This window comes from Oryctolagus cuniculus, chromosome 7, assembly GCF_964237555.1.
Source record: "Oryctolagus cuniculus chromosome 7, mOryCun1.1, whole genome shotgun sequence".
Classification (NCBI taxonomy): Eukaryota; Metazoa; Chordata; class Mammalia; order Lagomorpha; family Leporidae; genus Oryctolagus; species Oryctolagus cuniculus.
In genome coordinates, this window is record NC_091438.1 from 37,340,410 (window position 1) to 37,358,332 (window position 17,923).

Sequence of the window (17,923 nt, forward strand, 5' to 3'; positions counted from 1 at the left end):
CCCCGTGCGGCCTCCAGAACCGGGCAGCGGCGCCCTGCAAGCCCCGGGAACCGCGCGGAGCTGCCCCGGGAACCGCGCAACCCGCGCGCCCCGCGGCCTGCGCCCTGGCCCCGCAGCCCAGGGCCCAGGCGGCGCGACGGACCAAGGCCGCAGTCCCTGGCGCGCTCCCCCAGCCAAGGGAACGGCCGCGCCACCCGGCCCGCCGTCAGGATGGCCGAGCGGTCTAAGGCGCTGCGTTCAGGTCGCAGTCTCCCCTGGAGGCGTGGGTTCGAATCCCACTCCTGACAAGCACGCCTTTTTGGCACGCCCGGGCCAGCCTCGCGCCCGTCGTGCAACACGCCGCTCGCCGCTCCGGCTTTCCAGCCGTCGCGAGCGAGACCCCGCCTTGCCGGCCCGGCCCACACGTGGGACTCGCCACAGGGACCCCGCTCCAACTGGCCAGCGCGCAGGCACTCCCGCCCACCTCTCCCCACCACACCGCTTCTCGGGACCCACCTGCCTCCGAGTCTTCCTGGCTCCTCCGCTCCTCTGCCGCCACCCTCTGCCGCTACCTTCCGCACATTCACGGCCCTCCGCCTCCCAGCCCCAGTCCCCAGATCTCCTCCACCTCTCCCCGCCACCTGCCAGCCCCAGAGCGCTGAACCGACGGGCGGCCCGCCCAGAGTCCTCCCGAGCGTCCCCTAAACACCTGTCTGCAGCCAGCCCACCGAGAGCAGCGCACTTCGGCCGCGTCCCACCTCCTCGCCCTCGCCGCGCACTCCCGCCTCCCGCCTCCCGCCTGCCAGCCTGTCTGCCTGCTCGGGACAGCGCGCTGCCCGGGATCCTGCTCCTCGGAGCCCTTGGCTGACCCCGTGCTCCCGCCTCTCTCGGCCTCAGCACAGCTGCCTCAGGAGGCACAGAGGCCACGAGTCGGGAAAACCACCCGGGGCAGTGGTTGGTGGCCGGCCGAAGGCCCAGGCGCCCTGCGGTCACCCAGCTGCACACGTTGGCTCTCCTCCACGACCCACCGCCTCCCCAGGGGCGGGGCGGGGGGCTCCATGGGCAGGCGCGCCCCACCCAGCGTGGCGGCCGGCCACACACCCGCCTTCAGCCGGTGCTCCTGTTGCAGCCGTGGCTCACACCCGAGCCCACCACCACGGGGACCGCCCCGAGTCACCTGCTCTGACGGGGACCTGGGCAGAGGGCCGGGTCTGGCCGGCTGCATCCTGGCTCTCTCTGGGCTCCAGCGCCCCTCCTTCCCCGTGCCCTGGGATGCAGACAACAACCCAGCAGGAGCTGAAGCTCTGTGCTTCTCTCTCTTTCTCTGTCTGCCTGCCTCTTGCTCTCTAGCTCGCTCTCTCTCTCTCTCTCTCTCTCGTGTGTGTGTGTGTGTGTGTGTGTGTGTGTGTGTCTCCCTCCCAAACCCCACCCACCCATCCAAGGCCAACCACCACCACACCACACCACACCACACCCCCTCCAACCCCACCCCAGCCAACCATTCCGCCCATCCTCAACTCTAGGCAGCTTGCCAAGCAGCCTGGGCCCTAGAGGCGCGTGGAGCAGCTCCTTCTGCTTGCGCGTGGTCGCCCTGCTCCACGGAAAGCGGCTGCAACGGAGCAGCTCGTGGTGATCAGCCTGTGGGCCTGTGGCGGCTCCTGGCGGCGCCCGCCGACGGTGCATGGGTGGTTCAGTGGTAGAATTCTCGCCTGCCACGCGGGAGGCCTGGGTTCGATTCCCGGCCCATGCAGCTCCTGCTCCCCTTTTGCTTGGGCAGCCCCAGCAGTGCCTCTGCGCAAGCCGCTCCCTCGGGCTCCTCTCTGGCCAGCCTTGCACCAGCACTCTTGGCACACGCGCTCCCCAGCCCCCCTGGCCGCCGAACCCCGCCTAGCCCAGCGCCAGTGCCTCAGCTCTCGCACCCCTGCCTCCTTCCTAGCCTCTGCCTCTCCTGATACCCACTTCGGGCCCACGCGCTGCACTTCCGACCTCGCCGCTCTGCCGGCCGGCCACTGAGCCGCCAAGCCCCGCCGCTTCGCCTCCCCACACCCTGCTCTCACAACCAACCATCGCCAACGCGCGGCTGGCCCTAGCACCCTTCCACGACTCCTCCCGCCTTCCGGCTGCTGGACAGATGCCGGCCCCCGTTGGGGGCTCACGCCCTGGCCCTAGGCTGCTTGGGATGCCAGCCTCCAGAACAGACACCCGACTCCAGCCCTGCCACGCGCCCCACACACCGCCCCCAGTGCCCAGGGCCGGGCCCCTCCCAACCCACTGCACGGGAGGCTCCACGCCTGAGACTCTGCCCTCTGAGTCCCGTCGACCTGTCGCCCCCGAGACCTGCCCTAAGCGGCTGGGCAGCTCCGCCCTTGCCCTGGAGGTCCTGTGTGGGCACAAGGAGCCGGAGCCGCTACTTGACGAGGGCCGAGCCGGCACAGAGTAGGGCGGAGAACCGCATGCAGGGATCGAGGCGTCAATCGGGACGCAGAGCTCAGAGATGAGGCGGGGATTGGAACGTGCTACCAAATCCGTGGTGGCGTGGCCCGCGACGGGGACCGGGAGGGTCGGTTCCCTCCCGTGCGGAGAGAGCCCACGGTGAAACGCCAGCGTATGCCGCTCCCCTCTCCTCCACCTTGTCCCCACACACTGGCTGGCTGTCATCTCGGCTCTCGGGCTGTCCGCAAGCCCTCTCCCACCTCCTCCCGGAGGAGGAGGCTCCCTCACCTATGGCCAGCCGCCGGCATTGCCCAGGGCTCCAGCTTGCCGGCCCTCTCCAGCCTGCTGGTCTCGCATCTGCATCCTGCATCCTGCATCCTGCATCCTGCATCCTGCATCCTGGGGGGTGGAGGCGGGGAGGGGTGCCAAGTGCAGGGCCCCTCTGGGACAGCTCCCACGTGTTCAAGCCCCGAGCCCACCTGGGAGCCTGGATCGGCTCACGGTGGGAAAACCAAAGCAACTGCACCCTGGGCTGCTTGGTGACTCTCAGACCCACGGAGGCCATGGCACGCGGCACCTGGCACCTGGCCCAACGGGCAGGGAGAGAAGGCGTGCCCTCTGTGTCTCTCTGTGTGTGTGTCTGTGTGTGTGTGAGTGTGTGTGTGCGCGCGCACGCAGAAGCACACGCGTTCCTGTGCGTGGTGCCGGCGGCGGTGATGTCGTGAGTGAGGACGTGAGGCCGAGTGCGTGCAGGCACCGGTCCCTGTGTGTGGAGTGGGGTGCGGCTGTTCCGGAATTGTGGCATCCTGGGTGTGCGGGTGGATGTGTGTTGGTGCGCGCGTGCCCACGTCTGGGTTGGGGGTGTTCCGGCTGCCCAGGAGTGTCGCAGAAAGGCTGGCAGGGGAGGCGCGGGAGCAGGGGGACAGCGAGCAGCCTGGAGGTGGGGAGCGGCCGAAGGTCCTGAGGTGGCGCAGCTGGCGAAAAGGACAGCAGCTGAGGGCGGCCGCGGAGGCAGAGGCACAGAGCTTGGGCCGGGGCCGGGGCTGGGGCTGGGGCGCAGTGTGCGTTGCCCCATTGCACAAGCAGTTGGCTGCGTGGTTGTGCAAAAGTGGGCGGGCTGTACTGCGGGAGGCAGAGCACACACGCCGGCCCTCCGAGGAAGAAGAAAGGCTTCCCTGACCGGGAATCGAACCCGGGCCGCGGCGGTGAGAGCGCCGAATCCTAACCACTAGACCACCAGGGAGCGTCGGGCTGCGCGTCTGGCCTGGGCCTCTGCCTGCTGCAGCCGGCGCCTGGGTGCCAATGGGCAGCAGCAGCAGCAGCAGCAGCAGCAGCAGCGCCTGGCCTGTCGCGCTACTTCCACGGCCAACCCCCCGGCTGTCCTGCCCGGGCCGGCCGACGGGCCCCCGCCCGCCATCCGCCCTGACCTCAAAAACACACGGCGCGCCTCCGTCTCCTGGCCCCCGCGCACGCCCTGCCCCGCCGCGCTCAGCCGAGTCCACCCCACCTGGGCGGCCGGGCGCGCGCCACGACCACCGCCTCTGCCAAAAGGTGGGCGCGCTGCGTTGGCCGGGAATCGAACCCGGGTCAACTGCTTGGAAGGCAGCTATGCTCACCACTATACCACCAACGCCTCCCGCCGAGGCCGGCCTGGCCACGCGCCGCCCGGCTTGCCCGGAGCGCCCCGCCGCCCCCGTGCCCCGACGGCGCGCCTCGCCCGCACTTCCCCGCTGCCACCCCAAGGCCGCCCGGCGCCCCGCCGGCCAAGCCCAGCACGCCTGCCCGATCCACGCGCGCGCCCTCGCGCATCCACACGCACGCCAGCCGCTTCTCCGTCTGCGCACGCGCCCGCCTCCGCCCAGCGCCTCCCGGTCTCCTTACTCCTGGGAACCGGCCTCCGGATCCAGCGGAGCCCCGGCGGCGCGCGCGTCCGTATCCGTATCCGTCTCCGCGTCCGCCCTCAGCTGGCTCGTCCAAGCCCTCGTGCACCAGAGGTCCGACGGCCAGGCGACCGACCGCACCCGCAGGCTCGCTCCCCGGCTCGTCCGCGCCCCCTCACCCAGCGCACCTAGCGCACCTAGCGCACCAAGCGCACCAAGCCCTGTCGGTCGGTGGCGACCGACCGTGGGCGAGCGAAAACTCCTCGCGCGCGCCGCGCCCTGTGCGCCCAACACGGGTGCGTGTCCGGGGCCCGCAGGCCACACGGTCCCTGGTGCTCCGCGTGCGGGGGCCGGCGTGCGGGGCCTGGCCAAAAAGGGCGGCTTGCCTCCCCGTCGGGGAATCGAACCCCGGTCTCCCGCGTGACAGGCGGGGATACTCACCACTATACTAACGAGGACGGCGGCGGCCACCCTCGGGTCCCCTCGACCCCTCTGCGTCCGCCCGCCCGCCCGCCCGCCCGCCCGCACCCGACCCCTGCCCTCCACCGCCCACACACCGGCTCCAGGGCCAACCGCCACCCGTCCCCAGTGCCCAGGCCCCGGTCCCCGCAACCTAGTGCCTTCAGCCCCACGTGGACTCCCCGGCCCGGGACCACAACATGCTAGCTTCCAGGAGCATAGAGCCAACCAACCGGAGGACCCAGGGGAAGCCAGGGAGGAGGATGAAGATGAGGAAGAGCAGCAGCAGCAGCAGCAGCAGCAGCAAGAGGAGAGGGGAGAAGAGCCAGCGGAGGGGCACAGCGAGGAAGAGGAGGAAGAGCACCCCCAGGAAAACCCAGAGGGAGAGGAGGAGGAGGAGGAAGACCACGACGACCCGGTGGGCGGGGCACAACGAGGGCGGGGGCAGCGCTGCGAACTGGAAGGAGCGGGCGGCCCGTCTGGGATGCGTCCCGGGGGGTGCTGCCGGGTGCCCCGTGCGGCCTCCAGAACCGGGCAGCGGCGCCCTGCAAGCCCCGGGAACCGCGCGGAGCTGCCCCGGGAACCGCGCAACCCGCGCGCCCCGCGGCCTGCGCCCTGGCCCCGCAGCCCAGGGCCCAGGCGGCGCGACGGACCAAGGCCGCAGTCCCTGGCGCGCTCCCCCAGCCAAGGGAACGGCCGCGCCACCCGGCCCGCCGTCAGGATGGCCGAGCGGTCTAAGGCGCTGCGTTCAGGTCGCAGTCTCCCCTGGAGGCGTGGGTTCGAATCCCACTCCTGACAAGCACGCCTTTTTGGCACGCCCGGGCCAGCCTCGCGCCCGTCGTGCAACACGCCGCTCGCCGCTCCGGCTCTCCAGCCGTCGCGAGCGAGACCCCGCCTTGCCGGCCCGGCCCACACGTGGGACTCGCCACAGGGACCCCGCTCCAACTGGCCAGCGCGCAGGCACTCCCGCCCACCTCTCCCCACCACACCGCTTCTCGGGACCCACCTGCCTCCGAGTCTTCCTGGCTCCTCCGCTCCTCTGCCGCCACCCTCTGCCGCTACCTTCCGCACATTCACGGCCCTCCGCCTCCCAGCCCCAGTCCCCAGATCTCCTCCACCTCTCCCCGCCACCTGCCAGCCCCAGAGCGCTGAACCGACGGGCGGCCCGCCCAGAGTCCTCCCGAGCGTCCCCTAAACACCTGTCTGCAGCCAGCCCACCGAGAGCAGCGCACTTCGGCCGCGTCCCACCTCCTCGCCCTCGCCGCGCACTCCCGCCTCCCGCCTCCCGCCTGCCAGCCTGTCTGCCTGCTCGGGACAGCGCGCTGCCCGGGATCCTGCTCCTCGGAGCCCTTGGCTGACCCCGTGCTCCCGCCTCTCTCGGCCTCAGCACAGCTGCCTCAGGAGGCACAGAGGCCACGAGTCGGGAAAACCACCCGGGGCAGTGGTTGGTGGCCGGCCGAAGGCCCAGGCGCCCTGCGGTCACCCAGCTGCACACGTTGGCTCTCCTCCACGACCCACCGCCTCCCCAGGGGCGGGGCGGGGGGCTCCATGGGCAGGCGCGCCCCACCCAGCGTGGCGGCCGGCCACACACCCGCCTTCAGCCGGTGCTCCTGTTGCAGCCGTGGCTCACACCCGAGCCCACCACCACGGGGACCGCCCCGAGTCACCTGCTCTGACGGGGACCTGGGCAGAGGGCCGGGTCTGGCCGGCTGCATCCTGGCTCTCTCTGGGCTCCAGCGCCCCTCCTTCCCCGTGCCCTGGGATGCAGACAACAACCCAGCAGGAGCTGAAGCTCTGTGCTTCTCTCTCTTTCTCTGTCTGCCTGCCTCTTGCTCTCTAGCTCGCTCTCTCTCTCTCTCTCTCTCTCGTGTGTGTGTGTGTGTGTGTGTGTGTGTCTCCCTCCCAAACCCCACCCACCCATCCAAGGCCAACCACCACCACACCACACCACACCACACCCCCTCCAACCCCACCCCAGCCAACCATTCCGCCCATCCTCAACTCTAGGCAGCTTGCCAAGCAGCCTGGGCCCTAGAGGCGCGTGGAGCAGCTCCTTCTGCTTGCGCGTGGTCGCCCTGCTCCACGGAAAGCGGCTGCAACGGAGCAGCTCGTGGTGATCAGCCTGTGGGCCTGTGGCGGCTCCTGGCGGCGCCCGCCGACGGTGCATGGGTGGTTCAGTGGTAGAATTCTCGCCTGCCACGCGGGAGGCCCGGGTTCGATTCCCGGCCCATGCAGCTCCTGCTCCCCTTTTGCTTGGGCAGCCCCAGCAGTGCCTCTGCGCAAGCCGCTCCCTCGGGCTCCTCTCTGGCCAGCCTTGCACCAGCACTCTTGGCACACGCGCTCCCCAGCCCCCCTGGCCGCCGAACCCCGCCTAGCCCAGCGCCAGTGCCTCAGCTCTCGCACCCCTGCCTCCTTCCTAGCCTCTGCCTCTCCTGATACCCACTTCGGGCCCACGCGCTGCACTTCCGACCTCGCCGCTCTGCCGGCCGGCCACTGAGCCGCCAAGCCCCGCCGCTTCGCCTCCCCACACCCTGCTCTCACAACCAACCATCGCCAACGCGCGGCTGGCCCTAGCACCCTTCCACGACTCCTCCCGCCTTCCGGCTGCTGGACAGATGCCGGCCCCCGTTGGGGGCTCACGCCCTGGCCCTAGGCTGCTTGGGATGCCAGCCTCCAGAACAGACACCCGACTCCAGCCCTGCCACGCGCCCCACACACCGCCCCCAGTGCCCAGGGCCGGGCCCCTCCCAACCCACTGCACGGGAGGCTCCACGCCTGAGACTCTGCCCTCTGAGTCCCGTCGACCTGTCGCCCCCGAGACCTGCCCTAAGCGGCTGGGCAGCTCCGCCCTTGCCCTGGAGGTCCTGTGTGGGCACAAGGAGCCGGAGCCGCTACTTGACGAGGGCCGAGCCGGCACAGAGTAGGGCGGAGAACCGCATGCAGGGATCGAGGCGTCAATCGGGACGCAGAGCTCAGAGATGAGGCGGGGATTGGAACGTGCTACCAAATCCGTGGTGGCGTGGCCCGCGACGGGGACCGGGAGGGTCGGTTCCCTCCCGTGCGGAGAGAGCCCACGGTGAAACGCCAGCGTATGCCGCTCCCCTCTCCTCCACCTTGTCCCCACACACTGGCTGGCTGTCATCTCGGCTCTCGGGCTGTCCGCAAGCCCTCTCCCACCTCCTCCCGGAGGAGGAGGCTCCCTCACCTATGGCCAGCCGCCGGCATTGCCCAGGGCTCCAGCTTGCCGGCCCTCTCCAGCCTGCTGGTCTCGCATCTGCATCCTGCATCCTGCATCCTGCATCCTGCATCCTGGGGGGTGGAGGCGGGGAGGGGTGCCAAGTGCAGGGCCCCTCTGGGACAGCTCCCACGTGTTCAAGCCCCGAGCCCACCTGGGAGCCTGGATCGGCTCACGGTGGGAAAACCAAAGCAACTGCACCCTGGGCTGCTTGGTGACTCTCAGACCCACGGAGGCCATGGCACGCGGCACCTGGCACCTGGCCCAACGGGCAGGGAGAGAAGGCGTGCCCTCTGTGTCTCTCTGTGTGTGTGTCTGTGTGTGTGTGAGTGTGTGTGTGCGCGCGCACGCAGAAGCACACGCGTTCCTGTGCGTGGTGCCGGCGGCGGTGATGTCGTGAGTGAGGACGTGAGGCCGAGTGCGTGCAGGCACCGGTCCCTGTGTGTGGAGTGGGGTGCGGCTGTTCCGGAATTGTGGCATCCTGGGTGTGCGGGTGGATGTGTGTTGGTGCGCGCGTGCCCACGTCTGGGTTGGGGGTGTTCCGGCTGCCCAGGAGTGTCGCAGAAAGGCTGGCAGGGGAGGCGCGGGAGCAGGGGGACAGCGAGCAGCCTGGAGGTGGGGAGCGGCCGAAGGTCCTGAGGTGGCGCAGCTGGCGAAAAGGACAGCAGCTGAGGGCGGCCGCGGAGGCAGAGGCACAGAGCTTGGGCCGGGGCCGGGGCTGGGGCTGGGGCGCAGTGTGCGTTGCCCCATTGCACAAGCAGTTGGCTGCGTGGTTGTGCAAAAGTGGGCGGGCTGTACTGCGGGAGGCAGAGCACACACGCCGGCCCTCCGAGGAAGAAGAAAGGCTTCCCTGACCGGGAATCGAACCCGGGCCGCGGCGGTGAGAGCGCCGAATCCTAACCACTAGACCACCAGGGAGCGTCGGGCTGCGCGTCTGGCCTGGGCCTCTGCCTGCTGCAGCCGGCGCCTGGGTGCCAATGGGCAGCAGCAGCAGCAGCAGCAGCAGCAGCAGCAGCGCCTGGCCTGTCGCGCTACTTCCACGGCCAACCCCCCGGCTGTCCTGCCCGGGCCGGCCGACGGGCCCCCGCCCGCCATCCGCCCTGACCTCAAAAACACACGGCGCGCCTCCGTCTCCTGGCCCCCGCGCACGCCCTGCCCCGCCGCGCTCAGCCGAGTCCACCCCACCTGGGCGGCCGGGCGCGCGCCACGACCACCGCCGCTGCCAAAAGGTGGGCGCGGTGCGTTGGCCGGGAATCGAACCCGGGTCAACTGCTTGGAAGGCAGCTATGCTCACCACTATACCACCAACGCCTCCCGCCGAGGCCGGCCTGGCCACGCGCCGCCCGGCTTGCCCGGAGCGCCCCGCCGCCCCCGTGCCCCGACGGCGCGCCTCGCCCGCACTTCCCCGCTGCCACCCCAAGGCCTCCCGGCGCCCCGCCGGCCAAGCCCAGCACGCCTGCCCGATCCACGCGCGCGCCCTCGCGCATCCACACGCACGCCAGCCGCTTCTCCGTCTGCGCACGCGCCCGCCTCCGCCCAGCGCCTCCCGGTCTCCTTACTCCTGGGAACCGGCCTCCGGATCCAGCGGAGCCCCGGCGGCGCGCGCGTCCGTATCCGTATCCGTCTCCGCGTCCGCCCTCAGCTGGCTCGTCCAAGCCCTCGTGCACCAGAGGTCCGACGGCCAGGCGACCGACCGCACCCGCAGGCTCGCTCCCCGGCTCGTCCGCGCCCCCTCACCCAGCGCACCTAGCGCACCTAGCGCACCAAGCGCACCTAGCGCACCAAGCGCACCAAGCGCACCAAGCCCTGTCGGTCGGTGGCGACCGACCGTGGGCGAGCGAAAACTCCTCGCGCGCGCCGCGCCCTGTGCGCCCAACACGGGTGCGTGTCCGGGGCCCGCAGGCCACACGGTCCCTGGTGCTCCGCGTGCGGGGGCCGGCGTGCGGGGCCTGGCCAAAAAGGGCGGCTTGCCTCCCCGTCGGGGAATCGAACCCCGGTCTCCCGCGTGACAGGCGGGGATACTCACCACTATACTAACGAGGACGGCGGCGGCCACCCTCGGGTCCCCTCGACCCCTCTGCGTCCGCCCGCCCGCCCGCCCGCCCGCACCCGACCCCTGCCCTCCACCGCCCACACACCGGCTCCAGGGCCAACCGCCACCCGTCCCCAGTGCCCAGGCCCCGGTCCCCGCAACCTAGTGCCTTCAGCCCCACGTGGACTCCCCGGCCCGGGACCACAACATGCTAGCTTCCAGGAGCATAGAGCCAACCAACCGGAGGACCCAGGGGAAGCCAGGGAGGAGGATGAAGATGAGGAAGAGCAGCAGCAGCAGCAGCAGCAGCAGCAGCAGCAGCAAGAGGAGAGGGGAGAAGAGCCAGCGGAGGGGCACAGCGAGGAAGAGGAGGAAGAGCACCCCCAGGAAAACCCAGAGGGAGAGGAGGAGGAGGAGGAAGACCACGACGACCCGGTGGGCGGGGCACAACGAGGGCGGGGGCAGCGCTGCGAACTGGAAGGAGCGGGCGGCCCGTCTGGGATGCGTCCCGGGGGGTGCTGCCGGGTGCCCCGTGCGGCCTCCAGAACCGGGCAGCGGCGCCCTGCAAGCCCCGGGAACCGCGCGGAGCTGCCCCGGGAACCGCGCAACCCGCGCGCCCCGCGGCCTGCGCCCTGGCCCCGCAGCCCAGGGCCCAGGCGGCGCGACGGACCAAGGCCGCAGTCCCTGGCGCGCTCCCCCAGCCAAGGGAACGGCCGCGCCACCCGGCCCGCCGTCAGGATGGCCGAGCGGTCTAAGGCGCTGCGTTCAGGTCGCAGTCTCCCCTGGAGGCGTGGGTTCGAATCCCACTCCTGACAAGCACGCCTTTTTGGCACGCCCGGGCCAGCCTCGCGCCCGTCGTGCAACACGCCGCTCGCCGCTCCGGCTTTCCAGCCGTCGCGAGCGAGACCCCGCCTTGCCGGCCCGGCCCACACGTGGGACTCGCCACAGGGACCCCGCTCCAACTGGCCAGCGCGCAGGCACTCCCGCCCACCTCTCCCCACCACACCGCTTCTCGGGACCCACCTGCCTCCGAGTCTTCCTGGCTCCTCCGCTCCTCTGCCGCCACCCTCTGCCGCTACCTTCCGCACATTCACGGCCCTCCGCCTCCCAGCCCCAGTCCCCAGATCTCCTCCACCTCTCCCCGCCACCTGCCAGCCCCAGAGCGCTGAACCGACGGGCGGCCCGCCCAGAGTCCTCCCGAGCGTCCCCTAAACACCTGTCTGCAGCCAGCCCACCGAGAGCAGCGCACTTCGGCCGCGTCCCACCTCCTCGCCCTCGCCGCGCACTCCCGCCTCCCGCCTCCCGCCTGCCAGCCTGTCTGCCTGCTCGGGACAGCGCGCTGCCCGGGATCCTGCTCCTCGGAGCCCTTGGCTGACCCCGTGCTCCCGCCTCTCTCGGCCTCAGCACAGCTGCCTCAGGAGGCACAGAGGCCACGAGTCGGGAAAACCACCCGGGGCAGTGGTTGGTGGCCGGCCGAAGGCCCAGGCGCCCTGCGGTCACCCAGCTGCACACGTTGGCTCTCCTCCACGACCCACCGCCTCCCCAGGGGCGGGGCGGGGGGCTCCATGGGCAGGCGCGCCCCACCCAGCGTGGCGGCCGGCCACACACCCGCCTTCAGCCGGTGCTCCTGTTGCAGCCGTGGCTCACACCCGAGCCCACCACCACGGGGACCGCCCCGAGTCACCTGCTCTGACGGGGACCTGGGCAGAGGGCCGGGTCTGGCCGGCTGCATCCTGGCTCTCTCTGGGCTCCAGCGCCCCTCCTTCCCCGTGCCCTGGGATGCAGACAACAACCCAGCAGGAGCTGAAGCTCTGTGCTTCTCTCTCTTTCTCTGTCTGCCTGCCTTTTGCTCTCTAGCTCGCGCTCTCTCTCTCTCTCTCGTGTGTGTGTGTGTGTGTGTCTCCCTCCCAAACCCCACCCACCCATCCAAGGCCAACCACCACCACACCACACCACACCACAACCCCTCCAACCCCACCCCAGCCAACCATTCCGCCCATCCTCAACTCTAGGCAGCTTGCCAAGCAGCCTGGGCCCTAGAGGCGCGTGGAGCAGCTCCTTCTGCTTGCGCGTGGTCGCCCTGCTCCACGGAAAGCGGCTGCAACGGAGCAGCTCGTGGTGATCAGCCTGCGGGCCTGTGGCGGCTCCTGGCGGCGCCCGCCGACGGTGCATGGGTGGTTCAGTGGTAGAATTCTCGCCTGCCACGCGGGAGGCCCGGGTTCGATTCCCGGCCCATGCAGCTCCTGCTCCCCTTTTGCTTGGGCAGCCCCAGCAGTGCCTCTGCGCAAGCCGCTCCCTCGGGCTCCTCTCTGGCCAGCCTTGCACCAGCACTCTTGGCACACGCGCTCCCCAGCCCCCCCTGGCCGCCGAACCCCGCCTAGCCCAGCGCCAGTGCCTCAGCTCTCGCACCCCTGCCTCCTTCCTAGCCTCTGCCTCTCCTGATACCCACTTCGGGCCCACGTGCTGCACTTCCGACCTGGCCGCTCTGCCGGCCGGCCACTGAGCCGCCAAGCCCCGCCGCTTCGCCTCCCCACACCCTGCTCTCACAACCAACCATCGCCAACGCGCGACTGGCCCTAGCACCCTTCCACGACTCCTCCCGCCTTCCGGCTGCTGGACTGATGCCGGCCCCCGTTGGGGGCTCACGCCCTGGCCCTAGGCTGCTTGGGATGCCAGCCTCCAGAACGGACACCCGACTCCAGCCCTGCCACGCGCCCCACACACCGCCCCCAGTGCCCAGGGCCGGGCCCCTCCCAACCCACTGCACAGGAGGCTCCACGCCTGAGACTCTGCCCTCTGAGTCCCGTCGACCTGTCGCCCCCGAGACCTGCCCTAAGCGGCTGGGCAGCTCCGCCCTTGCCCTGGAGGTCCTGTGTGGGCACAAGGAGCCGGAGCCGCTACTTGACGAGGGCCGAGCCGGCACAGAGTAGGGCGGAGAACCGCATGCAGGGATCGAGGCGTCAATCGGGACGCAGAGAGCGCGAGCTCAGAGATGAGGCGGGGATTGGAACGTGCTACCAAATCCGTGGTGGCGTGGCCCGCGACAGGGACCGGGAGGGTCGGTTCCCTCCCGTGCGGAGAGAGCCCACGGTGAAACGTCAGCGTATGCCGCTCCCCTCTCCTCCACCTTGTCCCCACACACTGGCTGGCTGTCATCTCGGCTCTCGGGCTGTCCGCAAGCCCTCTCCCACCTCCTCCCGGAGGAGGAGGCTCCCTCACCGATGGCCAGCCGCCGGCATTGCCCAGGGCTCCAGCTTGCCGGCCATCTCCAGCCTGCTGGTCTCGCATCTGCATCCTGCATCCTGCATCCTGCATCCTGCATCCTGGGGGGTGGAGGCGGGGAGGGGTGCCAAGTGCAGGGCCCCTCTGGGACAGCTCCCACGTGTTCAAGCCCCGAGCCCACCTGGGAGCCTGGATCGGCTCACGGTGGGAAAACCAAAGCAACTGCACCCTGGGCTGCTTGGTGACTCTCAGACCCACGGAGGCCATGGCACGCGGCACCTGGCACCTGGCCCAACGGGCAGGGAGAGAAGGCGTGCCCTCTGTGTCTCTCTGTGTGTGTGTCTGTGTGTGTGTGAGTGTGTGTGTGCGCGCGCACGCAGAAGCACACGTGTTCCTGTGCGTGGTGCCGGCGGCGGTGATGTCGTGAGTGAGGACGTGAGGCCGAGTGCGTGCAGGCACCGGTCCCTGTGTGTGGAGTGGGGTGCGGCTGTTCCGGAATTGTGGCATCCTGGGTGTGCGGGTGGATGTGTGTTGGTGCGCGCGTGCCCACATCTGGGTTGGGGGTGTTCCGGCTGCCCAGGAGTGTCGCAGAAAGGCTGGCAGGGGCACTTTGGACTGGGCAGGGGAGGCGCGGGAGCAGGGGGACAGCGAGCAGCCTGGAGGTGGGGAGCGGCCAAAGGTCCTGAGGTGGCGCAGCTGGCGAAAAGGACAGCAGCTGAGGGCGGCCGCGGACGCAGAGGCACAGGGCTGGGGCTGGGGCTGGGGCTGGGGCAGGGCAGGGGCGCAGTGTGCGTTGCCCCATTGCACAAGCAGTTGGCTGCGTGGTTGTGCAAAAGTGGGCGGGCTGTGCTGCGGGAGGCAGAGCACACACGCCGGCCCTCCGAGGAAGAAGAAAGGCTTCCCTGACCGGGAATCGAACCCGGGCCGCGGCGGTGAGAGCGCCGAATCCTAACCACTAGACCACCAGGGAGCGTCGGGCTGCGCGTCTGGCCTGGGCCTCTGCCTGCTGCAGCCGGCGCCTGGGTGCCAAGGGGCGGCAGCAGCAGCAGCAGCAGCAGCAGCAGCGCCTGGCCTGCCGCGCTACTTCCACGGCCAACCCCCGGCTGTCCTGCCCGGGCCGGCCGACGGGCCCCCGCCCGCCATCCGCCCTGACCTCAAAAACACACGGCGCACCTCCGTCTCCTGGCCCCCACACTCACACTGCCATGTAGCTGTTAGCCTGCTTCCTAGCCTCTGCCTCTCCTTACACCCATTTCGGGCCCAAGAGCTGCACTTCGACCTCGTCGCTCTGCGGACCACCTCACCGCTTCCTGCTGAGCCTCCATGCCCAGCCGCTTTGCCTCCCCTCAAACTTCGGCTAGGAGACCAGCAAACTTCTGCTCCTCACACTCCACCCTCTTCCGACGCACCCCTCACATCCGGCCTATCCTGAGTTCCCGGTCCCTAGGCTCATACAGCTCCCCTAGTGGTCTTTTGGGCCCGCAGCCCCAGATTCGGCTCTGTTGTCCCTAGTCACACACGTGGCAGGTGCTTGGCTGTCCACAAGCTCCCAATCCCGACCCTCCTCTGATCCTTGCCCTTGCCTGGACCAATTTCCTGTGGAGCCCAGTACCTCTCCGTGTGATGCGTTCCTGACTCAACCACCCTCCTGGACGCCGCCTTGCTCATGGCTTTTCTCTGTCTCACCTGCTACTGCTTCTGTGACGTTCCTTAACCTTGCTATATTGTTTGCTATTTTAATAGCTACATAAATTTTTACAACTATTGCGGTTTTGTTATCTTTTTTGATTTTCAGTGTTACTTTGTGATCGTCTTCATCCTTAGCGAAGCATTGTTTCTTAGCGTTAATTTTGTCTGATTTTGTATAGCTATGTCACAATTCTTGTTGTTAAGAGTATTCCTGGTGAATCCTTTTTCACCCCTTCCCACTCACTATTCGTGCTTCACATCACTTTTGTAAATGAGCAAAATTAATTTTATAGACAACCGTGTGTTTTAACTTGTAAGTTTTGTACATTTATGGTTATTACTGTTGATTATATGTACAGATTTATTTTACTTCTCCATTTTGTACTTTTTTAAAGGTTTATATATTTACTTGAGAGGCAGAGTTATAGACAGAAAGAGGGAGAGAGACAGAGGGAGGGAGAGGTCTTCCATCTGCTGCTTCACTCCCCAAATAGCCACAACAGCCAAAGCTGGGCTGATCTGAAGCCAGGAGCCAGGAGCTTCTTCCAGGTCTCATGCAGGTGCAGGGCCCAAGGACTTGGTCCATCCTCCACTGTCTTCCTGGCACCAGTGCCGCAGGCAGATGCTTATCCTACCATGCCACAGTGCTGCACCCCCCCCAATTTTGTACTTTCTATTGGCCTCAAATTTTAAATTCTTTCTAAGTTCTTCTGTTCTCTCTCTATAGTTTTTTATTATCTTTTAAATCACTATTGTAAACACGGGACGTGGAACATGGGAAATGTTTGTGTATTTAGAATTACCTGGCAAGTATTAACTTTTGACTTCTGCTGCTAATCCAACAAACGTGCTGAATATCAAGTAGTATTTCCTCAACCTGTACTTCATAACTGAGCGAACTGTTCACCATATGTTCGTTACCAATATAGTGTTGCCAATGTTATTTGGCCAAACTGCACAATTAATTTTTTTTAAAAAAAGAAAGAAGCCACATCCACAACTATAATCTATCTCAATTATAATACTAGAAAAGAAACCAAAATTGTAAGTAGGAAGAAAACCCCATAATATATAGAAGGATAGAAGGATGTATCGAGAAATTCGTGGAAAATTGGCTATTATTTCCATTTTTTTCTGTAACACGTTGAGTCCCCCTCATGGGATATACACACACAAGTATAGTGAGTATAATCGCTGCACCTGCATATCTATGTCTGATGCATCCTCACTTCCCTGAGGATCACTGCAAACTTTGACCCACACCTGCGCTGGAGCCCACTGCGCAGGGGGTGGAGACACAGAGAGGAAGGAGGCTGTGCGTGGGCCCTGGGACTTGGGCAATGTGGAGAGTGGCTGTTAGGCCCAGCTCTGAGGAAGATCCCTTAGTTGAGCAGGGAGGAATAAGAGGGGGAGGGTTCTCTGCCGTCAGACACTGGGACCTGGATATGTGACTACCAGGGTCCTTAAGTTATAGGTATTTGCGTTCTGTCCAAGAGGCTAAGACCCCACAGCTGCGCTGTCCTTTAATTGTGCGACACGAAGTTACTTTACCTAGACACATTTTTGTCAGACAAGATTGGACCCACGATATGACATCTTTAATTTTCCCCCAAATAAGCTAATTATACACGCACGAACACAAAAATCATGTAGATCAGCCAAAAGGCTTGGTGGCGTTCATCTTCAAACTGCGAAAGCAGCTGAGCGCCTGGACCCCGGAGCCCGTCCGTTTCGGATTCCCGGAGTTGCTTCGTTTGTTCGTCGTCTGCTGCTCCCCCTTCCTCGGCCTCTCCTGGGTAGAAGCCGGGTCCTGGCGCAGAGCTAAGCCGACGGTGACGCCGGCAAAAGCCCTGAGTCACTCGGGGTTAGCAGCAGCGCCCCGGGCAAGAAGGTGGTGGCCCCGCTGGGTCCACGTCACTCTCAAGGTCCCAGTTTGGCACACAAAGAAAGCGCTAGAAATTTCGACTTCAGTGAACTGGCTTGGCAGTAAGACATGCGCTTGCCTGTCTCTGTGGCGCAATCGGTTAGCGCGTTCGGCTGTTAACCGAAAGGTTGGTGGTTCGAGCCCACCCAGGGACGCAGCTCGCCTCTTTTATGAGCTCTGCCCCCGGGGGGGAGGGGGGAGCCGCGACTGCTCTGTGACTTCTGACCTCTGTCCGTGCACTCGCAGGGACCTCGGCCGGCCCTCAGGTTCCCAATTACTGTTTTGATTCGCATCAGTGCGCCTTCCAGCCGGCTGCAGGACCATGAAGGCAGGAAGGGAGGGCGGCGCCGCTACCACGAAGTTGAAAAGCTCTGGCCCGCCTTTGCCCTGCAGCTCTCACCTGAGCACGAGTTGGCGAGCCCGGGATTACCCCGCGGCGCCCCGCTGCCTGCACCCCCCGGAGTCGGCGCCTGGATGTCGGGGGACCGCGCTCCTTCGTCCCCACCCTCGCTTCCCCCGGGGCCGCCGCACTTGCTGCGCCCGCCTCCCCGCCTCCCTGGCTCCAGCTCTCCTCCGCGTCCGCCCTCCTAGCTGCGGCCAGAGAGGCCTGGGAGACAAACCTCAGGTCTTCAAGCTCCCTCCGCGGCTCGCGGGGCCCCACACGATTTCCTCGGCACCGAGGAGGTGCCCCTCTTGATGGGCCCCAGGACTGTCTCCTGTCCCTCCCTGGCCCTGCGATCCCAACAGGACCAAACCGCTGGTTTCTGCCCGGGCTCGGGCTTTAAATCCTGACGCAGGGACCCTTGGCCTTTCTCCACTTTTTGGCCTAGCCAACTGCTCTGCATCCTTCGCCACCAGACCGAAGCTCCAGCCGCTGCCCTGCGCCCCCTCTGTGGCCCTGTCTTTCCCGCTAGAAGTTAAGCTGCTGCACGGAATGGCGCCTGCGCCCATCTGGTATCTTCAGCGCTTAGACTAACACGTGTGAGCTGAGTGCCCGTGGTTTCCGAACGCCCCTGTGTGGCCCTCAATCTCACCGAATAGTCGCAGATCGCCCCGAATCGCTTCGCTTT

The 17,923-nt window shown here is 67.1% G+C and overlaps 13 non-coding genes across 13 annotated transcripts; 6 read left to right on the forward strand and 7 right to left on the reverse strand.

Annotated features, from left to right (window-relative positions):
* The first annotated feature begins 204 nt into the window (after positions 1 to 204).
* TRNAL-CAG (transfer RNA leucine (anticodon CAG)) lies at positions 205 to 287 on the forward strand. Its single transcript has one exon. It is a non-coding gene; the product is annotated as a tRNA-Leu (tRNA).
* Positions 288 to 3,583: 3,296 nt separating this feature from the next.
* TRNAE-CUC (transfer RNA glutamic acid (anticodon CUC)) lies at positions 3,584 to 3,655 on the reverse strand. The gene has a single exon. It is a non-coding gene; the product is annotated as a tRNA-Glu (tRNA).
* Positions 3,656 to 3,973: 318 nt separating this feature from the next.
* On the reverse strand, positions 3,974 to 4,045 carry TRNAG-UCC (transfer RNA glycine (anticodon UCC)). The gene has a single exon. It is a non-coding gene; the product is annotated as a tRNA-Gly (tRNA).
* A 633-nt stretch (positions 4,046 to 4,678) lies between these two features.
* Positions 4,679 to 4,750, reverse strand: TRNAD-GUC (transfer RNA aspartic acid (anticodon GUC)). The gene has a single exon. It is a non-coding gene; the product is annotated as a tRNA-Asp (tRNA).
* A 716-nt stretch (positions 4,751 to 5,466) lies between these two features.
* TRNAL-CAG (transfer RNA leucine (anticodon CAG)) lies at positions 5,467 to 5,549 on the forward strand. Its single transcript has one exon. It is a non-coding gene; the product is annotated as a tRNA-Leu (tRNA).
* A 1,365-nt stretch (positions 5,550 to 6,914) lies between these two features.
* On the forward strand, positions 6,915 to 6,985 carry TRNAG-GCC (transfer RNA glycine (anticodon GCC)). Its single transcript has one exon. It is a non-coding gene; the product is annotated as a tRNA-Gly (tRNA).
* Positions 6,986 to 8,832: 1,847 nt separating this feature from the next.
* On the reverse strand, positions 8,833 to 8,904 carry TRNAE-CUC (transfer RNA glutamic acid (anticodon CUC)). Its single transcript has one exon. It is a non-coding gene; the product is annotated as a tRNA-Glu (tRNA).
* Positions 8,905 to 9,225: 321 nt separating this feature from the next.
* On the reverse strand, positions 9,226 to 9,297 carry TRNAG-UCC (transfer RNA glycine (anticodon UCC)). Its single transcript has one exon. It is a non-coding gene; the product is annotated as a tRNA-Gly (tRNA).
* A 660-nt stretch (positions 9,298 to 9,957) lies between these two features.
* Positions 9,958 to 10,029, reverse strand: TRNAD-GUC (transfer RNA aspartic acid (anticodon GUC)). Its single transcript has one exon. It is a non-coding gene; the product is annotated as a tRNA-Asp (tRNA).
* Positions 10,030 to 10,750: 721 nt separating this feature from the next.
* Positions 10,751 to 10,833, forward strand: TRNAL-CAG (transfer RNA leucine (anticodon CAG)). The gene has a single exon. It is a non-coding gene; the product is annotated as a tRNA-Leu (tRNA).
* Positions 10,834 to 12,186: 1,353 nt separating this feature from the next.
* TRNAG-GCC (transfer RNA glycine (anticodon GCC)) lies at positions 12,187 to 12,257 on the forward strand. Its single transcript has one exon. It is a non-coding gene; the product is annotated as a tRNA-Gly (tRNA).
* A 1,881-nt stretch (positions 12,258 to 14,138) lies between these two features.
* Positions 14,139 to 14,210, reverse strand: TRNAE-CUC (transfer RNA glutamic acid (anticodon CUC)). Its single transcript has one exon. It is a non-coding gene; the product is annotated as a tRNA-Glu (tRNA).
* A 2,724-nt stretch (positions 14,211 to 16,934) lies between these two features.
* TRNAN-GUU (transfer RNA asparagine (anticodon GUU)) lies at positions 16,935 to 17,008 on the forward strand. Its single transcript has one exon. It is a non-coding gene; the product is annotated as a tRNA-Asn (tRNA).
* The last annotated feature ends 915 nt before the right edge of the window (positions 17,009 to 17,923 follow it).